The sequence below is a fragment of the Musca autumnalis genome, unplaced genomic scaffold (assembly GCF_047663935.1).
Source record: "Musca autumnalis isolate F117 unplaced genomic scaffold, ASM4766393v1 scaffold_4, whole genome shotgun sequence".
NCBI lineage: Eukaryota > Metazoa > Arthropoda > Insecta > Diptera > Muscidae > Musca > Musca autumnalis.
This window is the reverse complement of record NW_027411977.1, coordinates 217342726-217365057: the sequence shown is the minus strand read 5'-3', so window position 1 is coordinate 217365057 and position 22332 is coordinate 217342726. Positions and strand designations below refer to the sequence as shown.

Sequence of the window (22332 nt, the reverse complement as noted above, 5' to 3'; positions counted from 1 at the left end):
CTTTTTCTATAGTAAAAGTCACCGACAACAACTTTTTCTATAGTAAAAGTCACCGACAACAACTTTTTCTATAGAAAAAGTCACCGACAACAACTTTTTCTATAGAAAAAGTCACCGACAACAACTTTTTCTATAGAAAAAGTCAACGACAACAACTTTTTCTATAGAAAAAGTCACCGACAACAACTTTTTCTATAGAAAAAGTCACCGACAACAACTTTTTCTATAGAAAAAGTCACCGACAACAACTTTTTCTATAGAAAAAGTCACCGACAACAACTTTTTCTATAGAAAAAGTCACCGACAACAACTTTTTCTATAGAAAAAGTCACCGACAACAACTTTTTCTATAGAAAAATTCACCGACAACAACTTTTTCTATAGAAAAATTCACCGACAACAACTTTTTCTATAGAAAAATTCACCGACAACAACTTTTTCTATAGAAAAATTCACCGACAACAACTTTTTCTATAGAAAAATTCACCGACAACTTTTTCTATAGAAAAATTCACCGACAACAACTTTTTCTATAGAAAAATTCACCGACAACAACTTTTTCTATAGAAAAATTCACCGACAACAACTTTTTCTATAGAAAAATTCACCGACAACAACTTTTTCTATAGAAAAATTCACCGACAACAACTTTTTCTATAGAAAAATTCATCAACAAGAATTTTTTCTATAGAAAAATTCATCAACAAGAATTTTTTCTATAGAAAAATTCATCGACAACAACTTTTTCTATAGAAAAAGTCATCGACAACAACTTTTTCTATAGAAAAAGTCATCGACAACAACTTTTTCTATAGAAAAAGTCATCGACAACAACTTTTTCTATAGAAAAAGTCATCGACAACAACTTTTTCTATAGAAAAAGTCACCGACAACAACTTTTTCTATAGAAAAAGTCACCGACAACAACTTTTTCTATAGAAAAAGTCACCGACAACAACTTTTTCTATAGAAAAAGTCACCGACAACAACTTTTTCTATAGAAAAAGTCACCGACAACAACTTTTTCTATAGAAAAAGTCACCGACAACAACTTTTTCTATAGAAAAAGTCACCGACAACAACTTTTTCTATAGAAAAAGTCACCGGGAACAACTTTTCCTACAGAAAAAGTCACCGACAACAACTTTTTCTATAGAAAAAGTCACCGACAACATTTTTTTCTATAGAAAAAGTCATCGATAACAACCTTTTCTATAAAAAAGTACTCGAAAACAAGGGTTTTTAGAAATAGTGATCGATAACAATGGAAAACATTATCGGTAAATTTTTTATAGAAAAAGTAATTAATAACAAATTTTCCTATGTAATAAGTAATTGAGAACGAATTTTTCTTTGGAAAACGTCATACATAACAATCGTTTCTTTAAGAAAAGTTGTCGATAACAAGTTTTTCTATAAACAAGTGATTGATAAACACTTTTGAATGGAAAACGTCATCGGTAGAAAATTTTCTTTTCGTTAATAACTTTTTCTATAAAAAAGATTTGTCGATAACAAGATTTTCTATAGAAAAAGTAATGAGTCATTTTTCTTTGGAAAGAATTTAATTGATTAATTTTTTGTTGAAAAAATATTATCGATTATTTTTTCCATAGAAAAATTTGTTATCGATGACTTTTTCCATAGAAAACCTTGTTGTCTGTAACCTTCTCAATACGAAAAATTGTTATCGAAAACCTTTTTCATACAATAAATATTTATCGCTTTAGTAGAAAATGTTGTTACCGATGACGTTTTCTATAGGAAAAGTTGCTATCGATTATTTTTTTCCACAGAAAAATCTGTTATCCTTTACTTTTACATAGAAAATGTTGTTATCGAATATTGTTTCAAGAGAAGAGTTTATTATCGATTATTTTTTCATGAACATTTCTGTTATCGATTACATTCTCTATAGAAAAATTTTTATAAATTACATTATCGATTATTTTTTCCATAGAATAATTTGTTATAGTTTACTTTTCCGATAGAAAATGTTGTTATCGATTACCATCTCAACAGAAAAACTTGTTATCGAATACTTCTGTTTATAGAACAACTCGTTATCGATTATTTTCTCAACAAGAAAGTTTGTTTTCGATTTTTCCATAGAAATTGTTTTTATCGATAACAAATTTGTCCACAGAAACAGTTTTCAATAACAAAAACTAATTTTTCAATAGTTAAAAATTGTCGATAACATTTCTATTTGTATTCTTTTTTACTTCTTCGATAACTAGCCTTGTGCAAATTGAGTATCGGAAACCAACTCTCATTTGTGTGCCATCATAAATAGCACCTTCCAGGTAAAATTCCAGGTAAAAATTGACACATGTACACTTACCTTGCACTGATAGTTTCCGTTTGCTCTTTGCTGCCTCTGTTACATCAGAAGGTAACAAATTATTGCCAGTTGTGGTTGTTCCTGTTGCTGCTGATACAGCATTGCTGGCATTCACTGAGCCGGGGATGAGTCTAGATTTGCCAGAGGATTTTCAGTTATATTCGTTGCTGGGGTAGTAGCACCACCACCACCACTATTCCCGCCCTCACTGCCACTGGCACTTAGAGCATCGTCGTTGGGTAAGCTAAGATATGACTTGGGTGATAGGAAGGCATGAGTATTATTGGTGGCTATCTCCGGGGGTGAATTGTGATTTGCCACCGATGCGGGAAGCAAGTGTTGCTGTTTATTGGCTTTGTTTTGTTTTAGCCCCACGTTATCCTCATCTTATTTTTCTTTAATTGACATCGATGTCGTTGTTGAGGATAATTGTTTCAGTTTTGGTGCAGGACTGCTGATGCCACCACCTACATCGATTATTGGTGCTGTGGATGGTGGCGAGTGGGGATTGTCTATGCTCTTGAAATTGATAATGGTCAGGGGTAGAAGTTTTTCCGTTGCCTCAGCATCAGCATTATGACTAGTGCTGTAAATGTTATTGTGTTGATCCGTGGGATTATCTGCAGCCTCAATGGAGCTACTGCATTTGATGACATGTGGCACAGTATGTAATATAGGTGGGTTTCCAGAGCAAAAGAAATGAGAGTAGGAATAAAATCACTTACTTAAAATTCAAATATTTTCGGCTTCATCCTTTTCGTCGACTTACCTTAGGTGGTACAATTAAATATGTCTCAATTGTATGATCTGCCAAATAGGAATCACGGCTGCCGCCATTTCCTTCCTCAACTTCCCATTGAGAAAATCCAACATTTGTTTGGTGATGTGTACTCGACTGTGGCATTTAAAAAGAGGAAATAATTTTGAGAAAAATAAATAAATAAAAAATCGTTCGGCTGTTTGTTTTTGTTGTGCTTCCTTTTTCGTGGTGAAAATTGTTTTCACTTGATTGAGTTTTGTATTTATTTTGGATTGTTTTCTTTATATTGATGAGCAGAATATTGGTTTCTAATGATGATGGAGATGCCCATCATCCGTAACAGGTTATCCGGCAGAAAGAAGCTTAATCCAGGAGCCAAAAGGAATATATAACAGTATTTAATATAAAAGAAAGTTCAATAACCCATTTTTCTATAGAAAAAGTCGTCGATAACAAAGTTTTTCATAGAAATATTGTTCGATAACAAGAGTTTTTTACAGAAAAAGTCATCGATAACAAGTTACTCTAGGGAAATTTTATCGATAAAAACATTTTCTATAGAAAAACTAATGGATAACAAGTTTGTTAAAAAAAAGAGTGATCGATAAAAAAATTTCCTAAAGGAGAAATGTCCGATAACAATCTTTTTTTTTTAGAAGGCCTTCGATAACAAAAATGTCATAGAGATTAATAACAAAATAATTCTAAGAAAAAGTCATCGAAAACAACTGTTTCTAAAGATAATAACGTCGATAACGATTTTTTCTATTCGATACGAACATCTGTTAATGAAAATATCATCGATAACAAACTTTTCTATAGAAATGCTGCTTGATAACAAGTTTTATCGTAGGAATTGTCATTGATAACAAGTTTTTCTAAAGAAAATGTTATCGATAACAATATTTTATAGAGAAAAAGTCATCGCTAACAACTGTTTCTTTTACAAATGTAATCGATAACATATTTTCCTAAAAGAAAAATCTGCGATAACAATTTTTTCTTCACAAAAGCTTTCGATCACAACAATTTCATCGAAATAGTCATCGATAACAACATAGATCGAAAGAAAAATTAATCGATAACAACTTTTTCTAAAGATTAGTCTTCGACAACTCCTATTTCTACAGGAATAGTATTCAACAATATTTTCTATGGAAAATGGCTTTGTTAACAACTTTTCATAAAGCAAAAGCTATCGATAATAACAAAATAACTTTTTCTTTAAAAGAAATTAATCGATTGTAATAAGTTCTATACAAAAGTAGTCGATAACAACTTTCTGTTTAGAACAAATCACCGATAAAAACATTTTCTTTAGAAAAAGTCTTCGATAACAAAATTTTCGCAAGAAAAATTAACCAATAACAACTTTTTCCGTGAAAAAATATATGCGATAAAAATCGATAACTACTTTTTCTATAGAAAGCGTCACTGATATCAACTTGTCCTACAGAAACAGTAACCGATAAAAACTTTTTCTATGAAAAATGTTTTTGCTTACATCGTTTTATATAGCAAAAGCTATCGATAACAGAAACAGTAATCGATAACAACTGTTTCTATGAAAAATGCGTTTGATAAAAACTTTTTATATAGCAAAAGCTATCGATAACAATTTTTTTGTAGAAAAAGTCTTAGATAATTTTTTTTTATAAAAAATTTATCGATAGAAACATTTTCTATACAAAAAGTAGTCATTAACGATTCTTTTTTTCTTTTCTCTCCTATAACAATTTTTTACAGCAGAAGATAATTTGTTCTATAGAAAAAATTTTTATCAACTTTTTGTACAGAACAAACAAAAAACATTTTCGATCATCAAGCTTAAATCTAAACGAGAAAATTAATAAAAAAAACATCGATAACAAAATTTTCTTTAGAAAAAGTCTTCGATAACAAATTTTTTGTTAAAGAAGTAACCAATAACAACTTTTTCCGTAGAAAAAAATTCGATAACAACTATTTTCTTGAGTAAAAGTCTTCGATAGCAGTACTTCTTTAGAAAAAATAAACGATAACTACTTTTTCTAAAAAAGTCATCGACAAAATATTCGATAACAACTTTTTTCTTGAGTAGAAGTCTTCGATAACAGCACTTCTTTAGAAAAAGTAAACGATAACTACTTTTTTTAAAAAAGTCATCGACAACAAATTTTTCTATAGAAAAAGTCATCGACAACTACTTTTTCTATAGAAACCGTCATCGATAACAACTTGTACTATAAAAACAGCAATCGATAACAACTTTTTGATCAGAAGAAGTTATTGATAACAACATTTTCTGTAGAAAAAACATCGATAACAAAGTTTTCTATGGAAGTACTGTTCGATAACAAGTGTTTTCATAGAAAAAGTCACAAGCTTTTACAACGGAAAAGTAATTGATAACAATTTTTTCTATTCAAAAATTCATCGATAACAACTTTTCCTTTAAAACCCCTTCGATAACAATTTTTTTAATTGAAAAAATCACAGATAACAAATTCTAACTGAGAAAAAGTCATCGATAGCATTTTTTTCTAAACACAATGTCTTCGATAACTGTTTTTTTCTATAGGAAAAATATTCAATAACCACATTTTCTATGAAAAATTTCTTCGATAACAACTTTTTCTATAGCAAAAGCAATCGATAACAATTTTTCTGTAAAAAATCACGTATGACAAATTTCTGCATAGAAAATAATCGATAACAATATTTTCTGTAGAAAAAGACATCGATAACAATTTTTTCTCTATAAAAAGTCATTGATAACAAAATTGTCTTTAGAAAAAGTCAGCGATAACAAAACTATCTTACAGAATGTCTTCGATAACAACTTTTCTTCAAAAGAAGTAATCGATAGCAACTTTTTCAATAGAAACCATCATCGATAACAACTTGCTATATGGAAACAGTTATCGATAAAAAATTTGTCTGTAGAAAATGTCATCGATTACAAAATTTTCTATAGAAAAAGCCATCGATAACAAAGTTTTATTCAGAAAAAGCATCAATAACAACTTTTTTAAAGAAATAGTCATCGATATCAGTTTTTTCTAGATAAAATACATCGATAATAACTTTTGCTTCAGAAGAATTCACCGATAACAACATTTTCTGTACATAAAGACATCGATATCAACTTTTCTTTATAGAAAAGGTCATCTATTGAATATGTCAACGATAACATATTTTTCGATAGAAGAAGTCATCGATTTCGTTAGACAACGTAATCGATAACAACCTTTTCTATAGAATAAAATCACCGATAACAAATTTTAGTATAGAAAAGTAAATCGATAACAATATTTTCCATACAAAAAGTCATCGAAAAAACATTTTCTGTAGAAAAAGTCATCGATAACAACTTGTTATATAAAAACAGTTATCGCAAAAATTTTTTCGATAGAAGAAGACATCGATAACAAAAATGTTCGTCATCGATGACAATTTTTTTTTTGCTGGAAAAGTCATCTATAATAGCTTTTTATGCACAAGAAATCATCTATAACAACTGTTTTTGCAGAAAAACACATCTATAACAACTTTTTGTATGGAAAGAGTCGTCGATAATAATTTTTTCTATAGAAGTCATCGATAACAAAATTTTCTATAGAAACAATAATCGATTATTATAAAATAATTTATCGATAACAAAATTTTCTTTAGAAAAAGTCATCGATAACAACATTTTATGTAGTAAAAGACATCGATAACAAATTTTTTATTGAAAATGTCAACCATAACAACTTTTTCTATAGAATAAAACATCGATTTCTATAAAAGAACCAATCGATAACAATTTTTTTTTTTTTTTGAAAAAGTCATCGATGACATCATTTCCTATAGAAGAAGTCATCGATAACAATGTTTTCTTCGGAAAAAGTCATCGATAACAACACATTCTATAGAAAAAGTCATCGATGGCAGTTTTTTCTAGAGAAAAAGTCATCGATAACAACTTCTTCTAAAGAAAAAGTAATCGATTGCAATATTTTCTATAGAAGAAGTCATCGATAACAATGATTTCTTCGAAAAAAGTCATCGATAACAACTCATTCTATAGAAAAAGTCATCGATGACAATTTTTCTCGGTAAAAATTAACAATAACAACATTTTCTAAAGAAAACATCATCGATAACAACTTTTTCTAGAAAAAAAAGTCATCTATAGCAACTTCGTCTAAAGAAAAATTAATCGATTACAACATTTTCTATAGAAGAAGTCATCGATAACAATGTTTTCTTCGGAAAAAAGTCATCGATAACAACTCATTCTATAGAAAGTCGTCGATGGCAGGTTTTTCCCGATAAAAATTAACTATAATAACACTTTCTAGAGAAAACATAATCGATAACAACTTTTTCTAGAGAAAAAGTCATCGATAACAACTTCTTCTAAAGAGAAAGTAATCGATTACAACATTTTCTATAGAAGAAGTCATCGATAACAATGTTTTCTTCGGAAAAAAGTCATCGATAACAACTCATTCTATAGAAAGTCGTCGATGGCAGGTTTTTCTCGATAAAAATTAACTATAATAACACTTTCTAGAGAAAACATAATCGATAACAACTTTTTCTAGAGAAAAAGTCATCGATAACAACTTCTTCTAAAGAAAAAGTAATCGATTACAACATTTTCTATAAAAAAAAGTCATCGATAACAATGTTTTCTTCGGAAAAAAGTCATCGATTACAACTCATTCTATAGAAAGTCACCGATGGCAGGTTTTTCTCGATAAAAATTAACGACAACAACATTTTCTAGAGAAAACATCATCGATAACAACTTTTTCTAAAGAAAAAGTCACCGATAACAATTTTTCTAAAGAAAAAGAATCGATTACAAAATTTTCTATAGAAAAGCCATCGATAACAATGTTTTCTTCGAAAAAAATCATCGATAACAACTCATTCTATAGAAAGTCATCGATGGCAGGTTTTTCTAGATAAAAATTAATGATAACAACATTTTCTAGAGAAAACATAATCGATAACAACTTTTTCTAGAGAAAAATTATCGATGAGATAACAACTTCTTCTAAAGAAAAAGTAATCGATTACAACATTTTCTATAGAAGAAGTCATCGATAGCAATGTTTTCTTCGGAAAAAAATCATCGATAACAACTCATTCATTATCATTATCATCAGGCAACAACACCAACGTATAGACGTGTATACAAAAGCTCCCGATTCGATCTGAAGTTACTAGTAAACAAGTATTCTTATATAAAAACTCTTCCAACACATCGGTAGCGCGCCGCGAGCGGTACATTTGAACGCGAAGGTGTGCATCTTGTGATAAATGGTTGAATTAAAAACACTCTTTTTAAAACACACAATTTTTATGTGAAATTTTGCAAAATATACGATATTACACTTCTGATAGAGACAGATAAATAAACAATACCAAAACAAAAAAACAGCTGTTCGTGTCACTCAAAATAGTGGCAACGACAGTGCTACCAAGTTTTGTGTTATATTCAATTTCGTTGCTGGTGATAGCATTGCCATACTTAAATTTCATAGTAACACTATCCGTTATTTTGAACGGGAAATGGAGGACACTACGTCCACCAACACCCCAAGAAACAGTCTTAGCCTGTTTAGAGTCAACAAACTAAAAGAGCTAGAGCAGAAGAACATATCGCTCTTAGAAAGAATCCAGTCGTTGGAAGCCATATGTACTCAGTTACATGCCGAAAACATAGAATTGCGGAAGAAATGGGAAGATTTCAGTACGCAAGATCAAAATATGAATGTTTCGTTATCTGAAACAAGCGTTAATAATGAAGTAAACATAAATGTAACAAATGCATGCCCAGTCAATGCTCAAAAGGAAATTTATGCCACTGATGAAGAAGAATTGGTGAAAGAAACTGAATGGGTTTTAAAAAAGAGAAAAATAAACAAAAAGCGCAATGAAAGAAACAAACCAAGCAACATGGAAACAGAAGTTTCCACACCTCCAATTGCAGAAGAAACCGAAACTATTAAGGATTCGGAACCTCAACTAAATAAACAACCAATGAGACCTTTACGGCCTCCACCAATTATTGTGAAGCACCCTCAATGCTATCCAGAGCTTTACAACATTCTTAAAAAAGCCATAAACGACAGATTTCTCACAAAAATGATAGATGATAATTTTCAGAAAGTAACTACTTTCGAACCAAATGACTATAGGGAAGTAACTAAAGCCCTTAACGCTGCAAAAATAGAATGGCACTCTTATGAAAATAAGCAAGAAAGACCAATTCGAGTTGTTGCTAAAAATATTCATCACACATGCGATCCACAGAGTATTATCCTTGACTTGAAAGAACAAGGTTTTAAGATACTAAGCGCGTTTAACAAGACTCATTACTTTACGAAAAAACCTTTAAATTTATTCATCCTAACTTTCGACTCTACGGAAGATATCAAAAAAATTTATGGCATTAAGAATATATTGAAAGGCAGTGTTAAGATAGAGGAAATGAAACTCCCCAAACACATTCCGCAATGTAAAAATTGCCAAGGCTACAATCACACAAAAAATTATTGCTCCAAGCAAGCGAGATGTGCTAAATGTGCAGGAAAGCACGAAACTAAAACGTGCGAGAAGCCATCAGTATTTCTGCCGAAATGTTGTAACTGTGGGGAACAACACCCGGCCAGTTACAGAGGATGTATTGTTGCAAAAGAACTGCAAAAATTACGAGATAAGAAATTAAAACAATCTAGAGAAACCATTACAAATATTCCAACTAAAACACCCAAATCTTTTACGGAGCATGCGCCAACAGCCCAATATAAGACAAAGAAAGACTTCATCCCCCCTAGTAAAGTAGGTCATAAATATTCAGAGGTGACAAAACATAACACCATACCAGAAAATATTATGAACATTCAACATGAAAATCCTCTTACAAAAATGCTATCGAAACTGGAAGCGATCGAATCCTTCAACAAGGTCCTAGATGCTCGCTTGAGCGCGCTAGAAGAGAGTTTTTTCTGTACTCTAAATGATTAATACACCTCTAAGAATTATGCAGTGGAACGCAAATGGTTTGTTCCGACAAAAAGAAGAACTTTGTCTCACCTTAGAAGAAGAGCAAGTGGATATATGTTTGGTAAGCGAAACTCACCTTGTCAGACACTCATTTATAAACTTTAAGAATTTTGATATGTATCACACTATTCATCCCAGCAATAATGCTCACGGAGGTAGTGCAATCATCATAAGAAAATCTCTAAATCACTGGTTGGAAAATGAAATCAGCTCCGAAGAGTTCCAAGCTACAACAATATCTATAACCTTAAATGGTAATCCACTATCCATTACGTCGGTGTATAGCCCACCTAGACATACAATAAAATCCGAGCAATATATTGAACTTTTCAACTCCCATAAATATAGATTCATTATGGGAGGAGACTTCAATGCAAAAAACACTCAATGGGGATCAAGATTAACCACATCAAAGGGAAAAGAACTGATGAAAGCAATAAAAAGAAGGGGATGTCAAGTCGCCACCACTGGCAAAACTACATATTGGCCAGCGGATCCAAAGAAAACCCCAGATCTTATAGAAACGCAGAATTCGTAAAAAATGGCAGAATTCCCGATCTCCAACCGATAAGAATCTCCTCAATAACATTACCCAACGTTTGAGTAGAGAAATCAAAAAACATAATGAGAAAAATATACGCACTTACCTCACAAATCTAACTTACGATAACAAAACCAACTACTCTCTATGGAAAGCAATGAAGCAAAAGAATAGACCAATTCTCCAGAAAGCGCCTATTTTACAGGATAACGGTGTATGGGCAAAAAGCAATGAAGAAAAGGCGACTACATTTGCAGAACACTTAAGATCTATATTTTCAAATACTATAAGTAACCCAACTGACATCACAGAAGGTCAATTCCTCACTCCAAACATGCAACAAAGCGGACACGATGTTGAATTTGAAAAGATAACGTTAAAAGAAACATTGATGGCAGTGAAAAAACTTGATAACAACAAATCTCCTGGATTCGATTTAATAAATAGCATGGTACTCAAGTACTTACCATATCCTGGAATAGCAAAGCTATATACAATTTTTAATTCGGTCTTAAAATTCAAATACATTCCAAGCTACTGGAAAGTGGCGGAAGTTATTATGATACCAAAACCAGGCAAAAATCCAAACGAAACCAAGTCTTATATACCAATATCTCTGCTCCCAGTTATAGGGAAATTATTCGAAACATTATTTTGCAAGCGTCTAGAAAGAATGGTATCTATAAAACGTATCATCCCAGACCATCAATTCGGCTTTCGTAAAAAACATTCAACCATTGAACAAGTGCATAGGGTCGTGCACGCGATCGAAAACGCATTCGAGACTAAACAAACCTGTTCGGCAGTATTCCTGGACATTTCCCAAGCATTTGACGGAGTGTGGCATTGGGGACTTGTACGAAAGATAAAAAGGCTCTTACCGCCAATTTATGTGGACATCATTTCTTCATATCTCGAAGATAGATTCTTTAGAATTAGATACGAGAATGCATATTCTAATTTATACCCAATAACGTCCGGAGTCCCACAGGGAAGTATTTTGGGTCCGATACTTTATCTTATATACACATACGATATACCGGTTCACGAAAATTGTTTTATTGGAACATTCGCCGACGATACAGTCATAATGGCAACGGGGCGCGATTCTACAGAATCGATAGATAAACTCCAGTCAGCCTTAAACGATGTGCACCAATGGACCATTAAATGGGGCCTAAAACTCAACAGCACTAAATCAATACACGTCGACTTCTCGTTGAAACCTACAATCTACAAGCCACTGTTTATAAACTCGGACCAAGTTCCGTTTGCAAAATCGGCCAAATATCTTGGAATAACCTTAGATACAAAACTCACCTGGAGAGATCATATAAATAACAAGTAAAAAAGTATCAGTCGGCTTTGCCGACAGAGATATACCCTCAGCCTGTGCAAATTGAAACACTTTTTTACAAAAAACTTATGTATTTAGGGGGTTTCAAAATGTTGGTCGTATGAACCGACAAAAATTTTGATTAGGACTATTAGGATTAAAGTTCAAACATTTTGCGGAAAAGGTACTTAAAGGAATGGACCGACATAGACCATGAGGGTACCATAGGAGGATTTTACACCCTTCGGGCTGTTTTCTCAAGAAGTATGGACTTGCCCCTGAAACAACTTTTACCATCGTAATTGAGGCAGCGAATGTAAGTTGCCTCAACAAAAATCAAAGTTATTCAATAGCAGGTCTTAAAGTGAACATATCCAACATTTTGTGTGGGAGGTACGGGATGGAGTGGACAAATATAGTCCATATTCGAAGCTGATCTATATCTGGTAGATATTATGAGAATGTGTAAAGTATGGACCAAATCGGTCACTCCCATCAAGATTTATCATGCGGACAATTTTTCCGAATATTTTTGAACTTTTGTGGGGTAGGTATCTGAAGGAGTGGACCGATATGGCTTATCTACGAACTTAATCTAAGTTTGGAAACAATATTACGAAGGCCAAATTTTGGCCGGAATCGGCATTTCCGTTCGAGAATTATCTTTCGCTTCCACCCATAAACATGGTGTCATAGGGTTTGTTTTTCAACTTTCAGGCTATTTTTTCAGGAAGTATGGATGGCCCAGAGTAAACTTGTACCTTCGTATAGGGGACAGTGAATACAAGATAGTACAACAAAAACCAAGTCGATTCGAGAGCAGGTCCTAAACTGAACTTTTTCCGAAATTTTGTGTGGGATGTACTCGAAGGAGTTTACCGATTGAGTCCATATTGGAACTTCATCTAAGTCTGGTAGAAATTTTATAATGTGCAAAGTATGGACCAAATCGGTTACTCCCTTCAAGAGTTATCGTACGCACAAATTTTCCGAACATTTTCAAACTTTTGTGGGGGAGGTACCGGATGGAGTGGACCGATATAATCCATCTTTGAACTTGAAATAAGTGTGGACAAAATATTACGAACGCCAAATTTTGGATTGAATCGGCAGATCCGTTCGAGAGTTATCTTGCGCTCCAACCACTACACACGGTGTCATAGGGTTTTTTGTAACTTTCAGGCTATTTTCTCAGAAAGTATGGACTTGCCCCTAATGAAACTTACAGCGTCGTATAGAGGACAGCGAATACAACTTGCGTAAACAAAAATCAAAGCGATTCGAGACCAGGTCCTAAACTGAACTTTTCCGAAATTTTGTGTGGGAGGTACCCGAAGGAGTGGACCGATTGAGTCCATATTGGAACCTCATCTAAGTTTGGTAGAAGTTACACGATGTGCAAAGTATGGATCAAATCGGTTATTCCCTGCAAGAGTTATCGTGCGCACAAGTTTTGCGACAATTTTTGAACATTTGTGGGGGAGGTACCTGAAGGAGTGGACCTATATGGCCCATCTTCGAACTTAAATCGAATCTGGACAAAATATTTTGATACCCAAAATTTGAACCGAATCGATTGATCCGTTCGAGAGTTATCGTGCGCACCAGCCAGCCAGACAGACGGACAGACAGACAGACAGACGGACGGACATTGCTAGATCTACTCAAAATTGTCTGAAACGGATATCGTACAAACATACTTGGGGTCTAAAACCATTATTTCGATGAGGCACATTTTTGGTCGTATCAAAGTGTAAATACCCTCTTTAGCCTAAAGGCTGAGGGTATAAAAAGAGAGAGGAACTTAATATGAAGTACCATAATTTAAGCTGGTTAATAGGAAGAAATTCTATTCTACCAACAGATAATAAGTTAATGATCTACAAGCAAGCAATGAAACCAATCTGGATATACGGTATCCAGCTATGGGGATGCTCAAAAGACCAACACATTGAGAAAATACAACGATTTCAAAATAAGGTGCTAAGAAATATTGTCAAAGCACCTTGGTACGTCCGAAACAGTGATTTACACCGAGACCTAAAGATTAATACTGTCAAAGAAGAAATTTGCTTCTACACCAAGAATTATTTCTCACGACTTCATCAACATGTCAACGTTGAAGCAACAAATCTACTTCAAGTACCTAATGTGCCTAGAAGACTCCAACGCAAAAAGCCATTTGATTTGCTGTCACTTCAGAATTGAAATGCCAATATCTTTATTCTTCCATTACACACATTATTCTTAATTTTACAAATTGTTTAAGAATTTTTATCGCTTATTTATCAGAAATAAACTACTAGTTAGTCACTTTTACTTCTGGAGACTAGTCGTAGTATTAGTTAAGCATACATTGTATTATAAATTGCTTAAATAAATAAAAAAAAAACAACTCATTCTATAGAAAGTCATCGATGGCAGGTTTTTCTCGATAAAAATTAACGATAACAACATTTTCTAGAGAAAACATCATCGATAACAACTTTTTCTAGAGAAAAAGTCATCGATAACAACTTCTTCTAAAGAAAAAGTAATCGATTACCACTTTTTCTATAGAAGAAGTCAACGATAACAATGTTTTCTTCAGAAAAAGTCATCGATAACAACTCATTCTGTAGAAAAAGTCATCGATAGCAGGTTTTCCTCGATAAAAAATCGATAACAAAATTTTCTAGAAAAAACATTATCGATAACAACTTTTTCTAGAGAAAAAGTTATCGATAACAACTGTTTCTGTAGAAAATATTATCGATAACAATTGTTACTATAGAGAATGTCAACGATAACAACTTTTTCTATAGAAAAAGTCATCGATAACAAATTATTGTGTAAATAAAATCATTCATGCTATTTGTTCTACGAAAAAAGTCATCGATAAGAACCTTTTCTAAATATCTCTTGGCGCCTTCCCAGCAAACAATCTTTTCGATAACATCATAATGGTTACTTTCTTCCCATTAATTTCCTAATTTCTTCCTTCCAAATGCATTATCTACCACAATAAGTGTTAATCACCCATCCCATCCCTCATGTGGCTTCATTAAATTCCGCAAAGCTTGCTACCGATTTATTGATAAGCGTTATATGAAAACACCCATTAGCTTTCATTTCCATTTCAAGAATCAATTTCGTTTTTCTTTTGTTTACTATTGTGATATTTCGTTTTAGCAAACATTGAGTATTGCCAAATTGCAGCTAGCAGGTAATTTCCGTTTCCGTCTGTAAAAAATCAGCCAAATGAAACCAATTTCCGTAATACACCTCTTCTTGCCGAAAAAAGGAAAGCAATAATCAACGTTTTAATAATAATAAAGTCTACAGATATGAAAATTTATTTTCTCTCTCGCAACTTACCCCGCAACACCACCACTTTCCATGTGATTTGCCAGCGTAACATCATCACTCCAAACATCGAATTGCCATTTTCTCAGTCCCAAAACACCGCACAAAACATTACCGGTATGGATGCCAATACGCATATCGACATTGATGCCAGTTGCTTCACAAACGTGTCTGAAAAAGAAAAGGAAGCGAAGTTTTTTATTTAAAGATATTCTATTCTATGGTTTGTGTATTGATAAGAATGTGCAGCGACAACAAATGTTGTCCGAGAATGTTTGTTCTAAATATGTCATAGATAATAAGTTATCGAAAAAAACTTTTTAAAGTCGTCGATAACAACTTTTCCATTAGCAAAATACATCCATAACAACTTTTCTATATAAAAAGTCATCGATAACAATTTTTCCAAAGGAAAAATACATCGATAACAACTGTTTATATGGAAAAGGTTGTCGATAACAACGTTTCCTGTTGAAAAGGTAATCGATAATAACTTTTTTTTTATAAAAAGTACTTTGATAACAACTTATAGAAAAAGTTATAATAATAATAATAATTGTTCCACAAACATCCTAGAAGGGACAAGGGAGACTTATCGATAAACATTTTTGTTAAAGAAAAAGTCATCTATATGACTTTAAAAATCATTAGAAAAATAATAAAAACAACTTTTTCTTTAGAAAAAGTTATCGATAACAAATTTTCATGTTAAAAAAGTCATCGATAACAACATGTTTTATATATAAAAAGTCGTCGATAACAATTTTCCAAATGAAAGGTACCTCGATAACAACTTGCCATATAGCAGAATTTATCGATAACAAATTTTATTAAAGAAAAAGTCATCGCTAATAACTTTTCCTTTAAGCGTTGTACACACGATCAGTTTTGACTGTCGATTTTTCGGAAATATCGATAAATGTCAAACTACTGACTGACAAAAATGAACGGCCGCACTGGCAAGCAACCGATTATTTGAGCAAAAGTGACAGTCAAAACTGATGGTGTGTACCCCGCTTTAGAAATAGACTTCGATAGTAAATTATCATAGACAAAAAGTTATCGATAACAAGTTTTCTTAAAGCAAAATCATCGATAACAACATATCATATAGAAAAATCATTGGCAACAATTTTTCTAATAGAAAAAGTTGCCGATTACAATTTTTTTTATCACCAGTTGTCGATAACAACTATTTCTATAGAAATAGTTATCGATAATAACAATCATCGATAACATTTTCTATAGAAATAGTTCCCGATAACAACTTTTTCTATAGAAATAGTTGTCGATAACAACTTTTTCTATGGAAACAGTTTTCGATAACAACTTTTTCTATAGAAATAGTTGTCGATAACAACTTTTTCCATGGAAATAGATGCCGATAAAAACTTTTTCTATAGAAATAGTTGTCGGTAACAACTTTTTCTATAGAAATAGTTGTCGGTAACAACTTTTTCTATAGAAATAGTTGTCGGTAACAACTTTTTCTATAGAAATAGTTGTCGGTAACAACTTTTTCTATAGAAATAGTTGTCGGTAACAACTTTTTCTATAGAAATAGTTGTCGATAACAACTTTTTCTATAGAAATAGTTGTCGGTAACAACTTTTTCTATAGAAATAGTTGTCGATAACAACTTTTTCTAAAGAAATAGTTGTCGATAACAACTTTTTCTATAGAAATAGTTGTCGATAACAACTTTTTCTATAGAAATTGTTGTCGATAACAACTTTTTCTATAGAAATAGTTGTCGATAACAACTTTTTCTATAGAAATAGTTGTCGATAACAACTTTTTCTATAGAAATAGTTGTCGATAACAACTTTTTCTATAGAAATAGTTGTCGATAACAACTTTTTCTATAGAAATAGTTGTCGATAACAACTTTTTCTATAGAAATAGTTGTCGATAACAACTTTTTCTATAGAAATAGTTGTCGATAACAACTTTTTCTATAGAAATAGTTGTCGATAACATCTTTTACTATAGAAATGACAACTTTTTTTATAGAAATAGTTGTCGATAACAACTTTTTCTATGGAAATAGTTGCCGATAACTACTTTTTTATAGAAATAGTTGTCGATAATGTGTTTTTCCATGCAAATAGTTGTCATTGGCAATTCTTTCCTTGAAAATAGTTGTCGATAACAACTTTATCTGTGGAAATAATTGTCGATAACAATTTTTTTATAGAAAAAGTTGTCGATAATGTGTTTTTTTATAGAAAAGTTGTCTGTCTCTAGAAACAGTTGTCGATAATAAGTTTTTCGATAGAAATAGTTGTAGATAACAACTTTTTCTATAGAAGTAGTTGTCCATAACAACTTTTTCCATGGAAACAGTCGTAGATAATAACTTTATCCAATGAAACAGTTGTCGATAACAATTTTTCTATAGAAATAGTTGTCGATAACAACTTTTTCCATGGAAATAGTCCTCGATACCAACCTTTTCCATGAAAATTTTTGACGATAAAAACTTTTTCCATGGAAATAGTTGTCGATAAAAATTTTTTCCTTGAAAATAGTTGTCGATGAGAACTTTTTCTATAGAAATAGTTGTCGATAACAACTTTTGCTATAGAAATTGCTGTCGATAACAACTTGTTGATAACAACTTCTTCTATGGAAATAGTTGTCGATGACAACTTTTTCTATAAAAATAGTTGTTGATAACAACTTTTTCTATTGAAACAATTGCCGATAACAAATTTTTCCATGGAAATAGTTGTCGATAACAACATTTTCCTTACCCCCTTCACCCACTTTATTAAAAACCCTTTTACAACCTTTGCCACTCTCTCTTTGGCTTATTGTATAGAGCTCTTCCACCGCCCATTGCGAAAAAGGTCAATCCTAAACAATAAAAAACGATTAATCCTATCCTTTGTAATGAAATATTTCCGGTTCAATAAATCCTCATTTAAAATCAGAATCAGAATATTGATTACATTGTTTGTGGATTTAACTTTACGTTAACATTTCTACAAAATCCAAAGATTAAACAATTTGTTGAATATTTATGCCCATCCCAATTGCCGATGCAGGGCAGGAGGCTGAAGGTCAATTTGTTAAAATTTCAAATAAATTCGCAAAGATTAAGTAAAGTCTTTTATATCCTTTGGGGCCATATCATGTATTTTTCTCATACTTTAGATTGTGTGGTCTTTCTCCCTCTCTCTCCTCCTCTCTTATTATGGCTACATAGATTCTTGTCGTGTTTGTTGTCCAACACCTGGTAAATATTAAAACAAGTGTTTGTCATGTTGTCCTGATGTTGTCCATGGCTTTAATCAAAGTTCCAGCTTGTATCGATGGTTGGAGGGTGGCAGCGGTTGGTTCACAACCACAGTATCCATGTTTTGCTGGTTTTTATTATATCAGCCTACTCTGGAGGAATGTGTATGTAAGCACTTGTGTGTGTTTGTTGATTTGTTTGCACGAGAATTCAATAACAATTTGTTTACATTTCCAAAGTACATCATCACTGTTGGTGTCATCTACATAAATATTGTATTTTGCAAAATGTTTACAATTGTGTGGGAATTTTGTTTAGAAGTAGGTATGTGTGTATTCGTAGCTAAGTATGTGTGGGTTGGCAGACAAAAGAATATAGAATGTTTTAGTTCATAATCTACATACCTGATTGCATCAATCATTTGTAAACCCATATTGCCACAGTTCGATGCATGTTGAGATCTCGAAACGGGCAGGCCAGAGACACAGTAATAACAATCACCCAGAATTTTTATGCGCAGGCAGTGATTTTCCTGGGAAAATATTAGATTCGTATCATTTTACATAAAACAGTTGATTGAAAATAAGATTAGCAACATTTTCCCATGAAAAAGTCATCGCTAACAATTTTTGTATACAAGAAGTTATCGATAATAACTTTTCTATAGAAAAAATCATCAATAAAATTTTTTCTATAGAAAACGTCATCGATATAATTTTTCCATAGAAAATGTAATCGATAACAACTTTTTCTATAGAAAAAAAATTATCGATAACATCTTTTTCTATAGAAAAATTAATCGATAAAATTTTTTCTACAGAAAAATTCATCTATAACGATTTTTCTATAGAAAAATTCATAGATAACAACGTTTTCTATGGAAAGAATCATCGATAACAATTTTTCTATAGCAAAAAGCCATCGATAACATCGATGACATTTTTTTAAAGAAATATTCACAACATCTTTTTATACAAGAAATAACATCGATAACAACTTTTTCAGTAGAAAAAATCATCGATAACAGCTTTTCCTGAAGAAAAGTCGTCGATAACAATTTTTACTAAAGAAATAATCATCGATAACATGTTTTGCTTTAGAAGTAGTAATCGAAAACAACTTATTCTCTAGAAAAAAAATCTATAACAAATTCTTCTATAGAAATGTCGTCGATAACACATTTTTCTGTAAAAAAAAATCATCAGAAACAAATCTTTTCGTAGAAGAAGTCATCGATAGCAACTATTCTTATAGAAAACGTAATCGATAACAAATTTTTATGTAGAATAAGTCACCCATTATACACTGCCGCTCACATGAATAGAACCCCCCTGCAAAATTTTATTCAACCTCCATTTTTTCCGAATTATACAAGATATGAAGTTTTTAGCTTTTACTATAATTTGCTTCATGTGTTTGAAGTAAACTTGGTCATTCATTTGCATTCAAATTCGATTTATATAAGAATTATACAAGAAAAACAAAATAAAGTCAAAAATTGGAGTAAAAAATGTGACTCATTTGAATAGAACCCCAATTTAAAACTTGCGAATACAGAAAGGTTGTATTAGAATATCGATGCATATTCACTCTATATTGAAAACGAAGTACTTTCAGTAATATTCAGTAATAATATATTCCTTCTGACTAAGGATACACCCGTATTTCCTGATTTGGCAAGGATTCTTTAAATAATCAGCCTGTTTTTTTCTGTCAACAAGTTTATTTTTGGAAGCGTACTATCTCCTAGAGTCGTATATTTTACGCATAAGTCATTCCCATACAGTTTAGAGAATATTTACCACTGTAGAATATGATGGGCCCACCAGGATATCCGCATTTCTATTCAAAATTGTATGTTTTGATGACTCGAAGTGTACATAAGTTTAGAAAATCGTGATGAAATTGCCCCTCGGGATATTCAAAATGTTTCTCAATACTGGAAATGCCTGTTTTAGAACTCCTTTATAAGTTGTCGTGAGCATTTAGGGTGAAAGAAATTAACGCCCAAGTCCTTCATAATTAACTATATAACTATTATTTTTGCGTCTATTGAATGGAAAACCATCTTCTAAATTGTTTCTGTTGCGATTAATGTGTTTTTATTGTGCTGGAACGCATTACTAATTATGAAGGACTTGGGTGTCAATTTAGTTCAACCTAAATGCGCACGACAACTTATAAAGGAGTTCTGAAACAGACATATCTACTAGTGAGTAACATTTTTGGATGTCCGGAGTGGAAATTTCATCATGGTTTTATAAACTTTTGTACATTTCGAGTCGTCAAAACTTATATTTTTCAGATGAAATGCGGATATCCTGAAGGGGCCGCCATTTTATACAGTGGCAAATATTCTCTAAACTGTATGGGAATGACTCATGCAAAAATAAACTTGTTGACAGAAAAAAGCAGGATTAGTTAGTCATTACACCTGATTATTTAAAGAATCCTTGCCAGGATATATGGGTGTATCCTTAATCAGGAGGGATATACTTTTACGGAATAGTACTGAAAGTACTTCGTTTTCAATATAGAGTGAATATGCATCGATATTCTAATACAATCTTTTTGTATTCGCAAGTTTTAAATGGGGGTTCTATTCAAATGAGCCAAATTTTTTACTCCAATTTTTGACTTTATTTTGTTTTTCTTGCATAATTCTTATACTAATTGGTTTACTTCAAACACATGAAACAAAATATAATAAAAGTTAAAAACTTCATATCTTGTATAATTCGGAAAAAATGGTGGTTGAATAAAATTTTGCAGGGGGGTTCTATTCAAGTGAGCGGCAGTGTAACTTCTTCATCGACAACAACTTTTTCTAGACAAACTTCATCGATAACATTGTTTTCTAAAGAAAAAGTAATCGATAACAATTTTCTTCTTCATCGCTATGAAAAAACATTGATAACAACTTTCTGTATAAAAAAATGATCGACCACAATTTTTCCCAAAGAAAAAGTCATCGATAACAACTTTTTGTAAATAAATAGTTATATACAATACATTACTCTAAAGAAAAGCTCATCGATAACAACTTTTTCTGCAGAATAATTCAACGATAGCAACTTTTTCTGTAGAAAAAGCTATCGATAATAAATTTTTCTATAGAAAAATCATCGATAACAACTTTTACTATAGATAACGTCATCAAAAAAGTAATAGGTAACAACTTTTTGTAAAGAGCAGTACACACTGTCAGTTTTGAATGTCGATATTTCGCAGTTATCGATAACTGTCCAACCGTCCAGCAACCACGAAACATTCTGTGGTTGCATGATGAAAGACAAAAATGAACGGCCACACCAGCAAGCACCAACAAAGCTGTCATTCAAAACTGGCAATGTGTACTCACCTTAAAGAAATACTTATCGATAACAACTTTTTCTATAGGAAAAGTCACCGGTAAGAAAAAATTCTAACAAAAAATTATCGATAACAACTTCTTTCCAGAAATATAAATCTATGACAACTTTTTTTTTTTAACTGTTAGTGATAACAATTTTTGTTATAGAAAAAGTCATCGATAACAACTGTTTCCATAAAAAATCATCGATAACAACTTTTTCTATAGATAACGTCATCAAAAAAGTTATCGGTAACAACTTTTTATAAAGAAATAGTTATCGATAACAAATTTTTCTATAGGAAAAGTCATCGGTAAGAACCAATTCTAAAAACAAATTATAGATAACAACTTTTTTCTAGAAATATA

At 31.9% G+C, this 22332-nt stretch overlaps 1 pseudogene; it reads right to left on the bottom strand.

Moving 5' to 3' along the window:
- Positions 1-2455: 2455 nt before the first annotated feature.
- Positions 2456-22332, bottom strand: part of LOC141403240 (adenylate cyclase type 2-like) — a 214759-nt pseudogene continuing 194882 nt past the window's right edge.